The sequence below is a fragment of the Gopherus flavomarginatus genome, chromosome 23 (assembly GCF_025201925.1).
Source record: "Gopherus flavomarginatus isolate rGopFla2 chromosome 23, rGopFla2.mat.asm, whole genome shotgun sequence".
In the NCBI taxonomy this organism is placed as follows: Eukaryota; Metazoa; Chordata; order Testudines; family Testudinidae; genus Gopherus; species Gopherus flavomarginatus.
The window spans coordinates 14,276,688-14,286,379 of NC_066639.1; the positions used below are offsets into that span (position 1 = coordinate 14,276,688).

The 9,692-nt window shown below is 47.6% G+C and overlaps 1 pseudogene; it reads left to right on the forward strand.

The window, feature by feature from the left end:
- Positions 1–274: 274 nt before the first annotated feature.
- LOC127039741 (zinc finger protein 271-like) lies at positions 275–8,516 on the forward strand (annotated as a pseudogene).
- The last annotated feature ends 1,176 nt before the right edge of the window (positions 8,517–9,692 follow it).

Sequence of the window (9,692 nt, forward strand, 5' to 3'; positions counted from 1 at the left end):
CGTCAGTAGCCGCTCAGACCTTGTGAAACATGAGTAAATCCACACAGGAGAGAGGTCCTATGGATGCGGGGTGTGCGGGAAAACCTTCAGCCAGAGCTCCCACCTTGTTCGGCATCGGAGGATCCACTCAGGGGAGAGACCCCATGAGGGCAGCAAGTGTGGGAAACTGTTCACGCTGAGCTCCACCCTCACTAGACACCAGAGGATCCACATGGGAGATTGACCCTATGAATGCCGTGAGTGTGAGTAAACCTTCACTGACAGCTCCGCCCTTATGAATCACCCGAGGACCCACACAGGAGAGCGACCCTATACATGCTGTGAGTGCGGGAAACAGTTCACTCGGAGTTCAGGTCTTCTTATACATCAGAGGATCCACACAGGAGAGCGGCCCTATGAATGCCGTGAATGCAGGAAAAAATTCACTGTCAAATCAGACCTTAATAGACATCAGAGGGTCCACACGGGAGAGCGCCCCTATGAGTGCTCTGAGTGCGGGAAACAGTTCAGTCAGAAATCAAACCGTAGCGCACATCAGACAAGCCACACAAGAGAAATACCTTATCAGTGCTGTGAGTGCGGGAAAAGCTTCAGCGTGAGCTCAGCCCTTGTAATACGTCAGAGAATTCACACAGGAGAGAGACCCTGTCAATGCTCAGTGTGCAGGAAAAGTTTCATCCGCAGCTCACACCTGAATAGACATCAGAGTCTCCACCGGAGAGAGCGAAGGCATCAAAACTTTGTGTAGGGCAGAGAAAAGATTATTTTTTAAAATACGTTTGCTAATTCCCACACAGTGACCTTTTGGTTCGTTGGCACCGTTTGTGTCACCCTGTTCTCTCATGTAAGTTGCCCATTTTTGCCTTTTTGCAGGTTGGCCTTCTCTGGGGTGAATTACTTAAGGAGACAAGTTGCGTAACCTTTTACCCAATTAGACTGAATGGATCACTGACTTCTCCGCTTCTCTGCAAAGTGAAGAGGTATGACGTCTGTCAGGAGAGGCCCACGGTTCTTTTTATGAATGGCAATGGATGTCTGAGCTAATAGGTAGCTTTTCTGTTATTTTTATAGGAGCTGAAACCCCTCTTCCTTTTTAGAGGAAGTTCATGGTCACAGTTCATCCTTTTAACCCTCAAGCCAGGGTATGGAAACTTTCCCCTAGTGGTCTTTGGATTTCTTTTATTTTGGAGATCTTTGGGCTTCAGACCTCCAGAGTGCATGGGGTTCGCAGCAATCGATGTTTTAAGAAAACTGCTGGGTGAAGTGGGACTCTTCCAAACGGACGATAGCCCAAAGTCTACCTCGTGTGAAATGGATCAGGCCACAGTGTCCGTAACCAAGGCGTCCCTCACTCCTCATTTGCCTGTAGACTTCAGGCAAGTGACTGCAATGCGTGGTGAGCTAGAATGCTCAACCATGAAGACCAAGGTTAAGGTGGAAGCCCTTTTGCACCAGAAAGACGGACATTCCAGGACTCCCAGACTGATCTCCTCTGGGGAAGGAAGTTGTAACATCAACACCAGGCCGTGCCAGCCTTGACCTGTCTCCTCGTACCTGAGAGAGTTTGCGAACGTGCAGTACTGAGCCGGCGACCCCATCGCCTGGCTCCTTGACTGCAGCTCTGCTTCCTACTCCACGGGAGTCCAAAGAGCTGCAGCGTTGGAATCGCACGTCAATTTCAATGTCCGATTGGTACTTTTTCTATTTTTCAGACTTTGTTTTTGTCAGCTGGGAGCCATCCCAGCCTTCCTATTCTACTCCAGTGGGACAGTGGGGCTCAATGCGTGCACGTGTGTGTGAAACCTGTCACATCCATGCAGGGAATGAGCTAAAAGGAATAATTCCCAAACCTAAATAGCCCTAAAATGCTGCCCTACAAAGTGATGGAACATGTGCTTCTCGTTCTGTGAAAGTGGTCAAAGAGCCTGAGCTGTCGGATACATACTGTTAAAAACCTGTGTATTAATGTGAACAATAAATTGGTGTTAGTGTTGATATCTTCAAGCAGCTGAGTGTGGATGGCAGGGCCTGGGTGAAGTTCTCTGACTGGAATTAACTAAATGGACAGCTGCCTCCTTGGGTACCTGTTTCAGGATTTATAAGGGCTGATTTTCTGCTGTATAATTCTGATGATTTGGCTGAACTGATGATTTGATTCTAAAGCAGGAGAATTGTTAACTGGGTGATTTTCTGCTCTGACCTGAACGAGATCATTGTACTGGGTGCCCCAGAGCTAGCTGGAGGGGGTTACTAATGGTTTAGGTTTAGTTAGATGTGCTGGTCATTTTATTTGTTCATTTTAATGAAATGTATACAAGGGATAGTATCAGAGGGGTAGCCGTGTTAGTCTGCATCGGTAAAAGTAGCAAAGAGTCCTGTGGCACCTTATAGACTAACAGACGTTTTGGAGCATGATCTTTCGTGGGTGAATACCCACTTCGTCAGATGCATGTAGTGGAAATTTCCAGGGGCAGGTATATATATGCAGGCAAGCTAGAGATAATGAGGTTAGATCCTTTGCTGCTTTTACAGATCCAGACTAACACGGCTACCCCTCTGATACTAGAACCAGGTAGGGACCCACTCTACGTGGGCAGGGGCAGGGGGGGATCCTGGTTACCCCCTCCCCAGCCCTGCTGCAGTTTACCCCTGACCCCTCCCTTGCTCCAGAGACCAACCCTAGCTCCCGCCCCACTGTGCTTTTACCCCCAGCCCCTTTTACAATCATTCCCCAGATGGCCCACAAATACGTTTGGCACCGGGCCCACAAAAAGTTAATCCAGCCCTGGCCTCTGGTGCATTATTTTTTTATGCTTTTACTTAATGGCCATGGCTTTGTTTTATTTCTGTAGCTGTTTTCAGTATGCCACATTTTGGTGTGTTTACTCGCTTGCGTTGTTAGAAAGGATGATAAAATACATTTCCCCCCAGGGCACTGTTCATTTTCTTTGTATTTGATTTCACATTAAATAAACATCGTAGGCAGTGCAACTTGTTAATTATCCCGTGTTTCCATATTTTTTCTTCTTCCTGTGAAGCGTTTAAGAACATATATTCTATCTAGGGTTGTTGTTTGCACTGGTGGCGCGCATCCACGCATCCCTCAAGATTGGTGCTGCACATAACAAAATTCAACCTGCACATAGCGGTTTGATGTTTCACACCCGTAACTGACACAACTAGGCTGGCAAAACTTTGAAGGGTCTGCATGTGGATTTCAGAGCACTTTAAACTATTACTTTTAACCCAAACATGTTGGTATCAGAGGGCAAAACTTCCAAGAGGAACTTCTGCCCAATGCAAGAAAAATGCGCAGCAGGCGTTGTCTGAAAGCTGTCAGAGGTAGGGTTCAGTCTCAAATTCATGAGTGTAGTTTAGGTTCAGTGGCCACAGCACATCCCGTGAGCCAACCCTTTCCTGTGACAACAGAGTGTGGGAAACCCTCTAGCCATTAATAGGAACTCAGCCTTGCAGCCCGTCTGCATGTCAGTGTCCGGGGCTCATCAGTTTGGCTTGTGCTGCTCTGGAATTCCAAATTCTGCAGGTATTGACTTTTTCAGCCCTAGTTTCCCAAAGCGACAGTGGGTGCTGTGTACTAACAGATAAAGGCCAAGTGACTGAGATCTGTCAGGGAACAAGGAGAACAGTAATAGTTTCGGCCCCAGCTGTGTGCAGTAAAACGTTAAAAGAGCAAGATCTAAAAAGCTGCCTCTGGTGGCAGGGCTGTTTCTCAGGGACCTCGTGATCAAATCACTCCGTATTTGGACCAATAACCCTTCCTGGAATGTCCATAAATCCCAGAAAATATCAAGACAATTTGAGTAAATGTGGCTTTTAGTGTAGTTAGAATAATTGAACTTTAAACAGAAAATAATGCTCCCATCAGTCTAGCTACTGCCACTCAGGGACGTGGATGACCTATGCCAATGGGAGACCCTTTTACATTGCTGTAGTAATGTCTACGCCCCCGGTCCGTCCTATCCCTTACTGCACTGAATCCCACCAGTCCATGCTCACCGGTCCCGGCCTTCCTACAACTCTCCTTGTGTCTGGGTGTCTCTCTGTGGTTACGGAGCAAGTCCAAGGTGACTTCCCTTCTGGCTGGAGCCTTTACTGTCTGGGGCATGGGGTTACTGTGTTTGTGTTTTGGGAGCCCCTTTGATGAGGATCTGTGACTGGAAGTGGTGGTGGGGGGTGTCACACTGACATTGCTCAGTCAGGGCATACTGCAATGAATGGGGCAGATGATCCCCCAAACTGGTGGTTATTTCTAATAATGAGATTCATCAATCCAGCAACAAAACAGCTTCTACAATACCGTCCTGCTTACCCAGAATTCAGTAACACAGTTCCCTTGGAACAATGCAGCCTTGGACTCCCACCCAGACAGCCAAGTTAAATATGATTAGGGTTACTTAAAATATTGTTCATCCGACAAAGTTCTACCAATCCCAAAGGATCGGACACATTACCCACCAGGTCAGTGAATAGTTCAGATCTTACCCAAATCTACGCTTACTGCCAATTCTTATTAACTAAACTAAGATTTATGAAAAAGAAAAGAGAGTGAGTATTGGTTAAAAGACCATGATCCATGCAGATATGAGTCGAGTTCTTAGGTCAGTTTCATAGTAGAGACGGTGAGTGTCAAAGTTGTAAATAGTTCTTCCAGAATTAGTTCCATAGGTCACAGTCAAATGCCCAATATCGGGGTAACCCAGACAGGAGCAGGGAACCTCGGCCTTGTGACTCAAACTTCCCCTGACGAAGCTTAAGCAGATCTGAGATAACTGAGTCAGGGCCCACGAGTTCTTTTTATGGCTCTCTGGCAGCCTCTTGAGAGCCGGCATTCCTTGGGTGCAGTATTGTGGCTTGAAATAACCTCCCCCCCCCCATTTCCTATGGATACACAGGTAACTAGTTGCATTCATCAGCCTAAGGTCATTCTCCATTGAGCAAGTCATAGACCATTTACTACAAACTTCAAAGAGAAATATAGATGATGGCATTATTACACCCAAGTTTCATCTAAATGTTAATATTCCCTTTTGATCTCTGAATCAGTAGATATAGTGACAGATAGGAACCATCCGTTTACATGGTTAACATCTAACAAGTTATAAGTAAACGCACAGAATTAGTATTACCTCTAATTCTCTCACAATACCGGTTTGCATTTCAGAGCTCTAGTCTCTGGCACATGGCTACATTAGCTATTTATAAGGAATAGCCCTAATTACTATTTACATACTTTTCTAGCATGTCTCTAAAGGTTGAATTTGGGTCATTTAGCCTGTGAGCTGCTTGACCCTTTCTGTCACGGGAGTGTCTGGCTGTGTGTGTTCCCAGCAGAGATGGGGATAGTTAAATCCCTCATATGCAGAATGTCCTGCACCTTGGAGCACCTGGGGAGCTGCCCTCAGGATTTGACAGCTTTACAATGCTCTAGGTTAAAACTGATGGACTTTTCTTTGCGAAAATTGTCCCATGAACTCCCCTGATCTCCTTTGTTTTCTGTCCCCTGAGCAGGGTTTCCTGTTTCCAAACCTGATGTGATCTCCCAGCTGGAACGAGGGGAGGAGCCGTGGGTCCTGGATCTCCAGGGCTCTGAGGAAGGAGAGATCCAGAGAGCTGCCTGCACAGGTGAGGGATCATTAAACCAATTCAAAAATGCTCTGTGGCTGAAAGAAATACCTGGGACTCCCTAAAAAGGCCTTGGGAGCTCTTGGAGACCAGGAGGATCCCCAGGAGGCCTTGTATCCTATGGGCAGCTGTGGCTTATGGCTTCCTATGGATCCTGACTGAGACCCGGCAGCAGCGCCGTCCCTGACGGATACAATTCTGTCTCCACATCCCCTCTTCTCGCCGCTGTGGAGAAGGGTTTAGGAGAATTCACTACCAGGTTGTTGTTTTTCTGTCTCTCCAGCTCTAATTTTGGCTTGATTACCCCATTTTCTGCCCCTGTTTCTGAGGTTTCTCTCTCTATCCTAGCAGGTGCTGGGATGGTGAGTGAGAACGAGGAGCTGAGTCCTCAGCAGGAAGATGCTGACCAAGTGGAAGCACATGGGGGATTATCACAAGGATCCCAAGGGAATGTGTCCAGGCGTCGTGTGCAGGGAAAAGCCTGTGAGAGTCAGCACAGGCCAGAGAGGGAGCAGGGAAATCAGCCCTTGGAGAAAATGGGCAAATCCATTAGTTGTCAGGGGACTCACCAGAACTCCAGGGAAATCACAGCCCAGCAGAGAATACCCACAGGAGAGAGAAAAAACACATGATCTGAGTGTGGGAAACACTTCACTCTGAACTCCACCCTCGTTAGACATCAGCAGATCCACACGGGAGAGCGTCCCTACAAATGCTGTGAGTGCGGGAAACAGTTCAGTGAGAAATCAAACCTTATCACACATCAGACAAGCCACACAAGAGAGAGACCCTACGAGTGCTACGAGTGCGGGAAAAGGTTCGCACGGGGCTCTACCCTTATTAGACATCAAAGAATCCATACAGGAGACAGACCCTATGAGTGCTTTGAGTGTGGGAAAAGCTTCACGCGGAGGTCTACCGTTCCTAGACATCAGAGGATCCACACAGGAGACAGACCCTATGAATGCTGTGAGTGTGGGCAAACGTTCGCTCAGAGCTCAGCCCTATTTAAATATGAGAAGATCCACACGGGCGAGCGCCCCTACGAATGCTCTGAGTGCGGGAAACAATTCATTGAGAAATCAACATTTATCAGACATCAGACAAGCCACACGGGAGAGAGACCCTATGAATGTTGTGAGTGCGGGAAACAGTTCAGTGAGAAATCAAACCTTACTAAACATCAGACAAGCCACACAGACGAGAGACCCTATGAGTGCTGCGAGTGCGGGAAAAGCTTCACGCGGAGCTCATCCCTTGTTAGACATCAGAGGATCCACACGGGAGAGAGACCGTATAAGTGCTGCGAGTGCGGGAAAAGCTTTGCTTTCAAATCAGATGTTAATAAACATCAGAGGGTCCACACGGGAGAGCGCCCCTATGAGTGCTCTGAGTGCGGGAGACAGTTCAGTCAGAAATACAACCTTAGTGCACATCAGAGAGGCCACACACAGCAGAGTCCTTATGAGTGCTGTGAGTGCGGGAAAAAGTTCACTCAGCACTCAGGCCTTGTTAATCACCAGAGAATCCACACAGGAGAGCGCCCCTACACATGCTGTGAGTGTGGGAAACAGTTCACTTAGAGCTCAGGCCTTATTAAACATCGGAGGATCCACACAGGAGAGAAACCCTACGAGTGCTGTGAGTGCGGGAAACACTTTACTGAGAGCTCATCTCTTGTTAGACATCAAGGGATCCACACGGGAGAGAGACGATATGAATGCTGTGAGTGTGGGAAAAGCTTCACTTTTAAATCGGACCTTATTAATCATCAGAGGATCCACACATGAGAGCAGCCTGTGAATGCAGGAAAAGTTTCAGCCGGAGCTCACACCTTAATAGACATCAGTGATTTCACAGACTAGAGACACGCCATAAACATTTTGTGCAGGGCAGAGAAAAGATTGTTTTAAAGCCATTTGCGAATTCCCACAAAGGGACTTTTTAGGGCTGTTTGCACCATTTGCATCACCCTGTTCTCTCAGCCCCCCCCCCAGGTGACTTGCCTGCTTTTCCTTCGGAGATTGTCCTTCTCGGGGTTGAATCTTGTGGTCCTTTCTATCAACTCTTCTCTCCTGTGACTCATGGGAGTGTGTGTCCCTCCTGCCAGGAGTGTCCATCAGCCCCAGGGGTGGGAATTAGGGGTGACTTCAAGTAGCTAAACTGAGTGAAAATCGAGCTGGGCTTTTTCTCCTGTAGGATTTTCCATGGAGTCAGCCTGCTGGAGGTAGCTATCCTAATGTAAACACCCCGCTAGATTTGCAGTGCTGATATAGCCCAGGCACAGGGGTCGGGGTTAGCTAGCACCTTCCCCTTTGTCCTGTCCTAATCAACAACAATTTTCATACTCTAGACAAGCCCTGAGTGGCACATTTATACTCTCACCGCACTAGCAGAACAATTGTTAGAGTCACCAAGTTCCCCCTTTGGCGACAGATTGTCTCATTCCCGGTTGTTCTCACGCTGGTCCAGGGCAGCGGGTTGTTTGTTTTTTTCCCCATTTTCCTCATTTAAAATCTGTTTCAATATGATGAAGAGGAGGAGCAGGAGTGGGACAAATGTATCATTTCAGCCTCTGCGACACCGGAAGGAAATAGGGTGAGTCAGCAGGATTACCTCTTTCCCCATTGCCGTCACTAGGCCTGCTCACTCCAGCCCAGGAGGGTGGTGTGTCTGTGCCCAGTCCTTCCCTTCCCAAGCAGACTGAGGCTGCAGGGGAGTCACTGAGCCAAGCAGAGCCTAGTGGAAAGGACTGTGTTGCAAACAGTAACCTGGCACAGACCCCTCAGTCCCTCACGTAAGATACTGAGCCACAAAGGAGTTTATCCACCTCTGTTCTACCCCTCCACCTCCCGCAGAGTCTCTGCACTTCGTAGCAAATTGATCCTAAATCCGACTCGTTAGGGCTGGACATGAAGATGTCCCAGACCTGGATGGGGAATTTCCATGGGTCCCAACCACAGTGCGATCATTCCGAGTTTAAATCCCAATTTCTGTCTATTGACAGAGCCACTTCTGGACATTTTTCTGATGAGCTGGGATCCTTTGCACATGAGAAACTCGGCAGTTTCCCTCTATTACGACCATGCTAATTGTTGTTGTTGTCAAAAACATGACTCCCTAATAATGTGGAGTGAAGCCAGTTTGAATGGATCAGAGGAGAAAGTGACGGGGGAATCTGCTCTCCTGGTGTTTGATTCATCCGATGGAACCTGCTCTGGGAAAATGAGTTCCTCTATGCAGGCTTTTAAGAGTAGGGATTTGGGAGGGGAGAGGTGGACTGGGGCAGTGTCTGCCTCATGAAGGTTGGTGGAATGGAGGTTTATCTGTAAGTACAGATGGATTGGTTGTGAATTTCTCTGCTTTCACTGCTTTCACCATCTGGCTTGCCCTGGCTTGGGGTTGTGTCTGCTCAGGCCCAGCTGAAGCTGGGGGTCTGGTTTGAAGGGTTGTACATGGAGGTGAAGAGATTGTGCCTTTCAGCCACTGTGGTGTTGGCAGAGTGAAGATGTTTGTGTTTTGGGGGAACACTGGGGAATGACTGAAAGAGGGCAGAGTTAAGGTTGTGTGGGCAACCTTAACTTTGAATTTCCTAGTTTTCAGACGTGAGTTTTGTAGAAGCTGAGGTTCTTAAGGCAGACAACATTCCACTGGGTAACCTTAACTCTGCATTAATGAGGTTTTTTTGCCCTTTAATTACTCTTAGGGGAATTCTGTGCCAAAAAATTAAAAGCTCTGTGCACAATATTTTAAAATTCTGCATATTTTATTTGTCAAAATAACACAATACAATCACTCCAGTTTCAATTATTTTGGTAATTTATTTCAAAATACCTTTCAACAACACAGACAGCAGCAAAAATGATTCCCCCAGGAGTGGAGAGTTAAAGAAATCCCTACAACAACCCAGTTCCAGTTGGAGAGGGTTGTGTGGGGTCCCCCAGAGCCCAGATACCTGCACTCCCATCCCCCCAAAGCCCAGCTGTGGGATAGCCCCCGGCCAGACACCAGCACCCACTCGCTGCAGAGTCCAGCTGTGGGCCAGACAC